The following is a 12,801-nucleotide window of genomic DNA, read 5'->3' as shown; positions in this document are numbered from 1 at the left end:
ATTTTACTCCTTACAAGTTTATTTTGTGAGAGCACAGTGAAGGAGAACACGTAGACTTTCTTCAGTGCTGATGTCCATGGTAGTGCTTGGCATGGGCTTGCTTGCTTCCTCTGCACCCCCCCCCCCCCCCCCCCCTTTTTTTTTTTTAAAGGAGTTGTTGGATTTGTAGTTCACAGGTTCTAGCAACGGGTTAAGCCACAGTTGTACTACTCTTGCACATTAGCAGGTGCTTTTGTGTCTGACTGGAATTACAATGTGATAGTTGCCATTCTGGGCAATAAGTTCCTGCTGAGTTGCATTAATTGCTCAGGATATTAACAACAAAAGCTGAAGCTTCTGTTGTCATCATTGGTCTCCTACAACACATTAAAGCTGTTTGCAAAACTATGTGGGAAGTGTATTGCAGTATGTTTTAATACCTTTAAATTTTTTTTGAGTGGTTTCTCTTTTTGCATGTTTTCAATGTGCAAAGGATATGACATCAGGGTTGCTGGCAATTTTGCATATTTTTTTCACATGGAAGTAGTATGATTGGTTTATGTCTACTTTTGCCTGCCCTGAGTTCTTTAATTACTCTGTTAGATTTTTTTTTTTTAATTCATACTGACATGAATAAAAGGAACCTGTAAAAATGACAAAACCAAGAAGACCCTTGATGCTGATTATACTAACAAAAATTAATCTTCAGTGTTGTCACTGTTGATTTTACTGTTGGGGGAAAGGAAAGATGTACAGTGGAAGGGACACTTGATTTCTCGTCTAGTGTGAGATACCAACAGGAAGAGAGTCTTGTTTTGCCTTCAGCTAAATATGTCAAGCGAAGCAGGGAAGTTAAAGACAACAGCTTTGAAATGTTGCCTACTAATTAAGTATGTTACCAAGTTAGTTGTCATAAACTAAAAGTTTTTGGCTGAGTGTGTGAGTCTTACCCTATACTTCCTGTGTTCTAGGTGCAATTCAGGCACAGGAGTTGATGGTGGTGGTGGTTTTTTACTGATAAAAGCAAAGAATGTAAGCTTGCATTTAAAAAAAAAAACACGAGGAGGGAGTTAAAAACGACCATGCAAATTCTGTCTGATACATGTGTGCTGTCCTGCAGGGTAAATGGTACAGAGGCTTGTTCTGGGGATGAGGCTAGAGTACCATTCAGTTGCATTCTTAAATAAACCAGGGTTTAACTTGCTTTTTCCAGTAAGATCTTAAATCATAATTAGATACGATTTTATGTTTATTGCAGAACTAGAAACTGGTTCTATGAAGTCTGGCAGTTCCTTCCAGTTTAGTGTTCAAGCTTCCTTCATTTGACAGACAGATGGCAGGAGGCAAAAAGGTAGAAGCAAATACTGAAGTAGGGTGTGGTGTATTCCCTGTAAATGGGCTTACTCCCTTTCATGTTACTCAAGTTGTATTAGAAACAGCATCTTTGTGGTTAGAACTGTTTTGCCTGCTTCGCTTTCACAAATACCACTGTGGAAAAAGGGATGAGATTACTTACAACTTGATGAAGTCATACTACTCCAGAAGCAGATGTTACAAATAATATCAGAGCACCTTTGTAGTCTAGTGTCTGCCTCTTGAGTCTTGGAGAAACCAATAATTGTTTTCCTGTGCATGCTCTTTGCGGTTCCAGCAATTATGGCAGGTAAAATGGTATATTTTGTTGTATTAGCTTATACTTCCATCACAAGTTTCTCTTTGCGTTAAGATTAATCAGCTCTACTAAAAATTACCCTAGAGGAACAGCGCTTCTGCTTTCCTGAAGAGCAACTGCCCTTCATCAATGGCCATAAAATCCTTGTGATGTTTTCAGTTACTGTAATTTCTTTGTAATCTGTCTGTTGCCATCCTGTGTTTTGTTGCTGTGTGTTGCTTCACATGAAGCAGAGCTGTGATGCTGTGGAGATGGGTCATTCCCTTTGTGAGTTGTATTAATTGTTGTATTAGGATAAGCTGAGGTTGGGAGGAAGAGCAGCAGATTTGGCTTCCAAGCATTGAGGGCAACTCTGGAGGAGGATAGCTAGCTTTCTAGGTCTGTCTCCTGAGTGAAAAAATCAAACGGTGCGTTAAGGCTGGCCATGTGGGAAGAAGTTAAGCGGTTTGGTCAATCCAGCTTAACTGTGTTAGAAACTGTCATGGGTAACATTTATCCTCTTTTGTCTTTACCATTTCTGTGGTACTGGATTCCTCCAAGCTTTCTGGGGTTCATGTAAATAACTTTGTGGAATTGAGAAGTAAACTATGTTTAACTATGATGTGTTGTGTCTTAGGGAAACTGTCAACAAGAAGTAGCACTTAAAGTAACTGTCGTGTCCTTTCTGGTCTGCCGTTGCTTCAGTACTTCCATAACACAGGTTGTGCTGTAAGATTAATATCGTCTTTCAAAATCACTTCCAATAGCGTGTTGATAGTCTCAGATGTTCTTGGGGAGAGAGCTAAATAACACCAGCACCAAAGGTACGATAGGAATACTGTTCTGCTATGTGTACTTCTTGGCATGCTCTTAAGAAATGCGCTGACTATTCCTGCAGCTGGGAAACCACTTTGAAAAAGCAGGGATTTGAAACCTGTGGAATGACAGAAGGGACTCCGCTTGTTCCTTTATTGCTTGTCCTTTTCTACTCTCTAGTGCTAGTCATGAGTTTTGAAAACCATCTGTAGTAGTTGAAACTTGCTGTTTAGCATCTACTTGGCATAATGTTCTTCAGACTTCGAGAAGGAAAATGCGCACTCAATTCCTGGTCAAACTTTGTAGTTCTTATTATGCCTAATTTTCTATGATACTTAGAGGGAGCTGTGTTCATCTAATGATATCACCACCACCCCACCACGACGCCCCTGATCCCCCAGCCCCTATGCCTGATGTCCATAGTTCTGGTAAGTTTTTGGGTGTTGTGGTTTGGGTGTGGTGTTTTTATTTTTTTTAAAATGTTTCAGTACACAAGGACCACCAGTAAGGTTAGGGGATGATGAATGAAACAAGGTATCTGTTAGTCTTCAATATGAATGCTTGTCAACTTTCCTTTCTCCCGCAACTGTCTGTGAATGCAAGTGGTAACTTCCATTTGTTTCACTTTTTCTTGCTAATGATATATGTGTAGAATATTCTTAGTGAGAAGGCAGTCAGGAATACTTTTTCTTTCTTCAGAAGCTATTTGAGTCTTAAAAGCATGAAGATGATAGTGGGGTTGCTTGCAGCCTTTGAGTGAATGAACTTTTAATGTTGCAATGGCTTTTATAAGGCCTGCCTTCTTGTCACTTTGCGTTTCACTAAACTGGTGTTGTTAGAGCTTTGGTCCTAACACTTTAATGCTCAGTTCTGTTTTGAGTTCAGATTTATCTTATGCTTTTGGAGGCTTACATCAGGTTTGGGAAATCTTTTGTCTTACTGTGAGCGTTCATGTTGAGTAATTTCAGAGGGATTGCTTGCAGACATGCTGAGCATTCACATCTTCCATTGAATTTGGTTGACAGGGAGAGTACTCAACAGCCAGAGGAACAAAGCCAGGAGTTTCCAAGTGTATTGCCAGGCCTGATAATCTTATGACTAAGTTCCTTGTCTTTGAACTTGAATTTGTGCAGATAGGAGGAGGGTGGTTTTTTTTTATTGATGGTGGTATGGTAAATATGAATGGAAGATACTTCAGTAGCTTGTGGCAGCTTAAGTTCCCTGATGTTTTGCTGCAGTGTTGTGTTCTGGTTTTAGAATTACTGCATAACTGAGACTCATTTTAATAGCGAAGTTTTAAGAAACTAGTTAAATTCACTGGTTTTGTTGTTTAGAATGATGTGTGGTATGAAAAGTACCACAGGGAAAAACTGTTGTGTGTCTTCAAGGAAGTTTTTGTTTGTGTCTGTTTTTTTCAGTGGAAGGCGCCAAGGCAAGTACAAATACACTTGCTTTTACTTTGCCTTGCCACAAAATGACAATTGATGTGAAAAAGACTTTCTATCTAAATAGATACAATTCCTTTCTGATGTAGTAGTATTGTTAGAATCCTTGTTTAGGACCCAAGCAAAGTGTTGGAAATCAGGGGTGAGGTAACAGTGAGTATTTTTAAGGCACAGTGTCTTGGATCTCTTCTGTTATTTTCATCTGTCTGAACTCTGCTTAAAAAAGCAGACGGATGGTATGCAGAAACAGGGAGCGAGTGAAAACTTGCTTATACATTTCAGCTGCTGGCTGCATGCTGAGATCTGAGTGGGTTTAAAACCCAGCTGCCTGTTTTAGGAGCCTTTTAGGTTCAGAAGTTGGTAAGGTTTCAGGATGGATAAGGGAAGGGATAGCAGAGAAAACATGCAGATATTTTTCTTTGTTTTTCAACAAATGAGCAGTGCAGCGTTGGTCCAATTTATACATTAAATCAGATGCTTCCTTATACCATTAAAAAAATGTTCTGTTCTTTAACAGGTCATATTTTTGCCTTGTAATCTGTTTTGTCTTTGCATAATCAAGAATTTTGCTGCGATTTCTATAGTGGCCACTAACTGGCGCTTGCTAAATCAATAGTAAATTTTAGTTATGGCATTAATTCTGACAAACTTTCTTTGCGTTCATTCTGTGTGAATAACTCTCTAGAATTGATTACCAGTATCTATTGGATACTTTGACAGAGAGGCATGGTGATCTTTCTACTGGCAATTGGTAGTCCTTTGACAAACCATCTCAGCTGTGTTGGTAAAATATTCTATAGGAAGTCTGTCAATCTTCAGGCAGTCAGCAGAATTTAGCGTAAAAGTAATTTTGTTGACAGTTCTTTAAAGGCAAAAAAAAAAAAAATGCTGCCAAACCCATTGTAGCTGGATCTGAACCAGATGTAGTTGGCAATGCTTCTTTGTGCAGAGATCTATTAAATTCCACAGAGATGGACAGACCTAATATAGTGCAATAATAGAGCTACTGGATAAAAAAATTTTACAGATTTCCAAATAGTGTCTCTATGTTAACTTTTTTACTATACCAGATGTCTTTGCTAATGACTTCTTTTTTTCATTAATTTAGTTTTTATTAAGATAGCAGTGATTGCAATGTAATTTAAGTTTCTGCCTGGAAATACTCAGGTATACATTTAGTGCGGGTTTTGTCCACTGACAACGGAACTCTCAAGTGCTTAGAATGTATGCATTTTCATTTATAAACCTGCGTTGAACTTTTTTTTTTTTTCTAGAAAGCTTGATTTCTGCAGTAATAGATAGTAACCTGGTTAGTTAACCCGTTTTTGTTGAAGGGAAGCAGCAGGCATTGGTGGAAAAGAATTGAAAGAAATGGGAAGTGTTTCATTGGAATCTTGTCTTGCTTAGAAAATTTTTTCCCCCTAGCTGCCTACAGAGCCAAGTTGCTTAAATAAAAATTACATGGCACTAGAGCAGACGTTCTCCAAAGCAGAAAAGATGTGTGGTGCTTAAAGTGAACATTAGTTTTCTTTGTAATGGAATGTTGTGCTGTACTGCAGTGTGTAGCATACTTTTTTTGCACCTGTGTTTCTCCCCAGTAGAAAAACAAGATGTCCTTTTGTCTGAGCTGGATCACTAAGGGTACCTGTTCTTATGTAGTGCTTCTGGTGTTCTCTTAAGGCAGCAGTTCTGTTGTGAAGTGACATATTGGAAATGTAAAAATACAGACTAATGTTTTAGAAGTTCATGTGGTATTTTGTTAGTTACTTGTCATGGTTTGTTTTTTGTTGGGAATTTTGCAGAACGCTAGGAGGAGCAAGTTCTTTGGAAATCTGCTGTTTTATTTTTGCCCTCAAATTCTGAAATGTTTACTATACTTGTGAATGTTGACTGTTACAAGTACAGCTTCTTTTCCTTAAAGTGATGAGGTGTTGGGTCATGCGAAAGGGTGTAATATGCCATAAATGCTTTTTCTTTGTTCGCTTCACTTCACCAGTTTTGAATTATTGAACTTAATACATTTTAAAACTGAAATTGCCTTAGCCTATCAGAAGATTGAGACAGTTCTCTGTACTTGGGGGGGGAAAAACCAAACCAAAACCAAACCAAAAAAAAAACCCCAAAGAAGTTACAAGTTGGGGTTTTTTCCCCTACTGATAGGGTTATTTTTGTGTTGTTTGTGACCAGCAACTTTTTTTAATCTGTCTTTAGTGCTAACTCATTTTGCTGTGGATTAATACTATTCTCTTTCAGGATTCCAGACCAGATTATCCTTAAGGACTTTGATTAGGAACAAGCTGTGGTTTTGCACACAGTTTAAGCAATGCTTTAGTCTGTTTGGTTTGTTGCCTTACATGTTTTTATTGGTTATCAGTTCCTTCTCTTTCATTGGTGGTACTCAGTATTAGCTCTCAGTTACTTTGTGGTATATGCTCTACCTCCTTCCAAGCAGAAGCGCCATCAGGGCAGCTGAACAAGTGGCTGGGTTTAAGTGGCCTTCTGTAAATCTGGATTATGCAAGGTTATGATTAGCTTTAGAGCAACTTCTCTAACCTTGTTTTGTTCCTTGGGAAATGCTTCTTTACCCGTTTGTTTTAAGCCTGTGTTAGTCCCTCTTACAATGTCAGTTACTTTAAAAATATTATTTTTTTATAAGCAACAGCAAAATATAATTGGGAAGCTGGAACATTTGGATAAAGCTTGTAAAAGGGCGTAGTAATGTGGCTTCAATACTTCATTGATGTAACTTGACTGTTGAACAACTGTAAGGAGGAGGAAAATGGTGTTTTGTAGAGTACTAAAACTGGGATCCATTAGCATTTAATTCAGGGTTAGCTTACTGTGGGTTTTTTTTGTTTGTTTTGTTCTAGAACAATCTTGCAGGTTGGGGTTTAAATTACATGGGCAAGTCAGTAAAATGGAAGCAGTTAATGCTTAGGTGCGCGTTTTTAAAATACCTTTCCCACAAGTTTTTCTGATTAGTTTTTCTGTCTGAGAAAATGTTAAGGGCGTTTACACCAAGAGATGTCTCCTGTCTATCAGTCTGCTGCTTTTCACTTAATTCTGCAATAGTACCACTGCATTTCTAACAATGCAGTTGTTTCAACAGCAGCTTACTGCTGTCATAAATACAAGTTTTCTAGTCATCACAAAGTTACGGAAGCATACGTTTTGTTCACTTTAATTTGGCATGAGTTAAAAATCTACAGACTTCACAAAGTATTCTTTAAATATTTTGTGGTGCTACAAATACATTGGTCAAAGCACACACGGCAGAATAATGATGACTGAGTCATATTTTAGTTGGCAATGAAGAGGAAGTGAGGAGGGGTGAATTGTCTGCAGACCTAAGGTTTTGAACTTTAATAGTTCTGAAATAAGTAGCTGGGAATCAAATGTTGCTTCATTCCCCCAAATGCTTAATTTTCCAGAATTGATACTATCTTCACTCATTTCATGCAGTCCTTCAGAAGTAAGCCTAACTTCAGTTACTTATCCTGTTATTGTGGTCTCTGAATTGAAGTCTAAGCTCTGCTAAGAATAAATCAAACCTGGCCAAAATCACTTTGATCTCCTTGTTCTGAGTTTCTGGCAGACGAATAGTATCTGGAATTTCTTGAGGAAATAGCTGAGGATCTGCTCAGCCAGTCATGTTTCTTTCATACACCAGTACTTGTTGCTGCCTCATTGCACTCAGCCCCCTATTCCCCCACCGCCCCCCCCCCCCCAAAAAAAAACCCATACCAAAACACCCCAACCCAAGTCCTTTTTTTCTTTTTTAAATTAAGAACACTATGTTTTTGAAAATGGAAGTTCTCACTGAATTTCTTTTTGGATCAGGCCATTTGAAGAAACAGATTTGGGTTCTCATCAGACTGAGGATGTAGCTTCGTAGCTATATTATTTTTTTATTAAATAGTAGTATTCCATGGTTTTCTGTTGTAGTTTAAACCTTGACAGACACTTTGCATTATAATCAATGTATTATAAACAGTGAAGTTTCTCTATCTCTTTGTTAATGGTTAACAAGTCCTAAAGTTCAGTCCATTCTCTTTAATTAAAATGTTGATTGTGATTACTTCCAGATGATGAAAATACAGGATTAAAACTTAGATGACTAGCTTGTATGAGAAAATCCAATTAATATGCAGAAATTCAGTTAACACGCATGCACAGTGGTCATTGAGATGGCTTTTGATGCTCTTTTGTGTAGGACCCCACTGAACTAGAAGAAAGCTGCTTTCAGTCTTGCAGGCTGGAGAGCGAGGAGGCCGTATACGGTGCCAGCTAATAGCTTACAACTAGTGTGAAATGCCTAGATCGCCTGCAGGACTGATACTTAGGGATATGTAGGTAAGACTAACTAGCTTGAATAATTTGCCGTTTGTGTTCAGTGGGCCTACCAGAGAGGTTTGACGAGGTGTTTTAGAAGTTCTGAAGGATGTAACTTCCTTGGTATGGAAACCTATGCTGTTATAAAGCCGAGGATCACCCTGCTGCCTCTTCTTGCTAAGTGGCTTGAACACCTAGTGTCGTGGACAGGCGCTGTTACTGGCCAAGCACTGTCCTTTTGTGAAGATGGATTAATGTGAACTTACGACACTGGGTTAGGTAGCCATTTTATAACACGGATACACATGCACACGCCCCCAGTTACATAAACTAAACTGGCTTTAGGGAGAGCTCTGTGACATGATGCGAGTGAGAAATCCAACAGGAGTATGCTTTGAAGTCCAATAGAATTTAAGCAAACACTTCTATCTCTGTGCAGAGGAGCGTAGACCTGGACGCTTTGTACCAAGCTCTTGATATGTCTAGTGGTGCGAACTGCTTCCTCAGGAGACAGCAGCAGCTGCTGTAGCGCGTTGTCAGCAGAAAAAGCCTGCAGTGTTGGTTACAAGATTGTTTTATCCCCAAACTTTTCTCCTCACCTTAAATAACCAGCCGCTGGCTTAAATATGTGATGCAACAGTAGTAACTGCATTTCAAATATGAATATGTTAATTACGGAATGCATCTGTGTTGTGGTTTAACCATGCGTATCCAGCTTTGATTACTTGTCTCAATTTAAATATCAAAAGTAATAAAGAGCCGTGGCTATTGGAAATATGTTTATCTGTATGCAGAGATCAGCAGTAAAATAAGATTACTGAATATTAGTGTTTTGGGAGAAAGAAACAGAGCACAGTGTAGAACTTAGGTCTTCTATCCCAAGTAAGAGCATACTGATTTGAAAACGTAGCTAGTCACAGAACATTACACTTTAAGAGTGCATTGAATATAGAGTTCTGATTAATTTACTGAAACCAAGGCAATTCCAGCTTAACTTCTAAGTTGAAAGGGTAGAAAGACACATCCAAAATGAAAGTGGAACTATCATCCAAGAAGTTTATATGCTTTTTCTCTGCGATAACAAGTAGAGGTGAAGTGAGAAGTTAAGTAACAAGAACAGCAACAAGAAAAAGAAAGGTGATAACAGACAGCCAAAAGAAACACGTAGCTGCTGGTAATAACAGGATATCTCTGACCACGATACAAGCCAATTTATACAAATATAATACATCTTGCAAGTCTGCCCTCTAATCCTGTCATTTAAACTGTTCTTGGTATGAATTTCTAGTGTTTGATAAATAAGTCCGAATTTCCTTTTTAAGGTTTTCCTTTTTTCCAGAGAGAGACAGAACCCAACCAGCAAATGGATTTCAGCAGCATGCTTCTGATTTATCATGTTTTGATTTAATTTGATGTCACATTTAAAATGCTAATGGGCAACACTTTGAATCTGAACATCAGAGAGAAACTTTAAAACATAAAAATGGTGAATTTGCCATGCAAACGAAAACATTATTAATTGTGATGCAGTTGCCCTTTGTGCCTGTGTGTTTACTTGATTGAAGCATCTTGACTGTGGTGCTTTCTCCTTGAAGCCTGATTTGAATGGAGTATACAGCTGGATTGCCCCAGGGCCTTGTAACAATTTATAGTCTGGATGGAAAGGCAGAAGTGCATAAAAAGACAGTTGTGAAATGCCGCTAGTGCCCTGTAATAGAAAATCTGTGTATGATGACCTTGTCTGTGTGGGCCTGTGGGATCATTTTACTGTGATCCAAAGGATTATAAAATGGAAAGTACTGCATCTCACCTGGAATAAAGAGGAAAAATTAAAAGAAACCTGTTTTTCTGAATTATGCAGTATATGCTTCTGTTCCTTTGCATTCTTCCTGCGTATGGCCTTGCATTTTAGCAGACATGTTAAAATTACATCTGTTATTCTCTGCACTTTTACAGGAGCTAGTGTTTTTGAATGCAAATATCTGGGTGAGGTTTCTGTAGCCACAAGCATTTACGTATTTAAAAGCCTCATTCTGTTTTGTAGATGAATTGATGTTCTGTTCCTGAACTGCAGCTGAATTAATTTGTGGCTAATTTTTCCTGGCCAGTTATGAGGCAGCATGACCTTTCCTTTTTGGTCTGGAAAAAATGCTGATTAATATAGATTCTTGCTTCTCCAGATTCATCTCCCCTTCTACAGCCAAGAAAAGGCTGAAAGATTTTCTTTCTATTCAAAACCTTTGCTAGAACTGCTGTCCCATGATTGCTCAATCCTGCCTTCAGCATGGCTAAGTTTGCCGTTAAGGTGCGGAGCAGACTTGCTAATAAGAAGTAGACGAATGAGACATTTGAAGGAGTGCTGAATTATTTAAAATAAAAAATTTAGTCTGCAAATGAGATGGGCTTTTATGTTTAATGTGAAGCAGATTGAAATGCTGCTGTGATTACAGTGGGGCATGTGTGGGGTGGGAGATTAGTATGAAAATGTGGGTATAGGGGGCTTTGAACGAAGTAGCGAGGAATGATGAAGAATCAGAGGTGACAGTTTAAGGATTGCATGGCAAGAGCTGCACAGTGATTAAATTCACTGATGCTGTCATTGAGCCGTAAGGCTGAAGATAACATTCTCTCCTTGTGCTGAAAACAAGAATCAATACAAACTCCTTGACAGGGGCTAAATTATTAAATAGAGCCTTTCTTACAATGTTTCATTATCTGGGATTTACCTCAGCTGGTGATTTGTCAGCAGTGCGGGGAGATTTGCTGGGCATTTTCTATTAAAATCATTCCAGATGCATATGAATCCATTTTGATAATTCCTTTCCTTTTTACAGTGCTTCTCTGTAGGTTTGTTTGGTGGTGGTTTGGTTTTTTTTTTTTACTTTTGCTCAGATGACACTTTGGAATTTCATACAGATATTAAGCTGTGGTACACCGTAGGGTTTGGTCTTGTCACATACATGAAAAAAAAATAATCTTTTTGTAGTAACAGACTGTTCTTCAAGTGCTGAGTTGATTTGCTTGCTTCCGGTGTGTTAAATTAGCAAGGTATTTGAAATGTCTTTCAGATGAGAGTTCAGAATTGAAGAAAGAGGAATGAGGCTGCTTAGTGGATTTATGGGTATTGGAGTTTCACTGAACTTGGTTGAAAAATATAGCAACATTCTTTTTGTTTTGTTGTATATCCTCTGAAGGCAGGAGCAGAAACTATCCATTCTGAAGTAGCTAAACCAGCATATCTGGCATTCCCAAAGTGCACAGGGCTGTGTGAAGATGCTGTATTCAGACATGGTTGATGCTGGCAGAGATCTGCAATTTCATCAGTGGCATTAATTCATCAAGTAAAGAATGCTTAGCATTTTTGTGGGTTTTTTTTGTTTTGTTTTTCTGAGTAGGTTTGACAGTGTCATGCGCCAATGCAACTAATTTAATTCATACAGAGCTGCAATGTTATGTCACAATTGCATCATTGCCTTTTAGAAAGGGAGAGAATATTCATATTTGGGGGTTTAAGTAAGACAGATGGTAGGGTTGTTAAGAATAAGGATTCAACAGCTGGAAGTTAAGATTATATGTATGTATTTTAGGGCTCAACTCCAGCTCTTCCTCCATTCCCCTCCATATGGCCTAGATCTTTACAATTGAAATCCAGACCTTAGAACTTAGGGGCTACATCTGGGGGACGACCCCCCCTCCCCAAACAAAACAAACCCCCAAAACCCACACCACAAAATAATTGACAGTTGGGTGTTGGGGTTTTTTTTTTGTTTTGTTTTGGGTTTGTTATTTGTTTTGTTTTGTTTTTTGTTTTTTTCCATGCGATTACCCTGTTTGTTTTTGTACCACTAGGCATTGAGAAGGCCAGCAATTGGACTTTTCATTGCTGGCTTCTTGCCACATGAAAAATGAAAGCCTGGCTGGAGGCTATTGAGGATTCACCCCCAACAAAGGCTCTGTGAGCTCTTTCACTGGCTCCAGCGAGTAGCTGCTGAAGCCCTTCCTGTAACAGCAGAGCTGTTTGAACATCTTGCGCCGCTGCCGGTGGCGAGATGCTTGTCTGTGTGTGTGCACCACGTTATATATGCACTCCAAAAGAGATAACATGGCGGACAGTGCCTTAATATGAGCTGATGATGCTTGTCAGCTTGTTTGAAATGAGAAAATTGTGCCCGTTCATTGTAAAGCTGTTTTATTTTGAGAGCCAACTTCTGTATAAAACAGAAAAGGGAATTTTAAGAATTGCAGGGGGGGGACAAAAATAGGGCTGAATGTGAAATCCCATGCTCATTTTGCAAAATCGCTATTGTGTCACTTTTCCTAATTTTATGAAAAGGAAAGCAGGAAGCACAATTGATACAAATTCCATAAACAACACACCCCCCCACCCCACCACCACCCCTTCATATCTGACTGAGCCAAGGATGGAAACAGATACCGAGCAAACAGGGAAAACCAAGAATATACTACTCATGGTTGTGGAGTATAATAGAGATTGCTTTTCCCATACTGTGTTATCAAGAGGGACATGTGTGACTAATAATTTGTACGTGAGAACACGTTTAATAGCAATGGCTTGAT

The 12,801-nt window shown here is 38.7% G+C and overlaps 1 protein-coding gene across 4 annotated transcripts in view; it reads left to right on the top strand.

Annotated features, from left to right (window-relative positions):
- The window catches only part of RERE (arginine-glutamic acid dipeptide repeats), a 256,784-nt gene that overhangs the window by 99,883 nt on the left and 144,100 nt on the right, over nucleotides 1-12,801 (top strand). The window lies entirely within an intron of this gene.

The sequence above is a fragment of the Buteo buteo genome, chromosome 5, assembly GCF_964188355.1.
Source record: "Buteo buteo chromosome 5, bButBut1.hap1.1, whole genome shotgun sequence".
Taxonomy (NCBI): Eukaryota; Metazoa; Chordata; class Aves; order Accipitriformes; family Accipitridae; genus Buteo; species Buteo buteo.
Note: the sequence above shows the minus strand (reverse complement) of the source record. Positions and strands in the feature narration are given on the sequence as shown.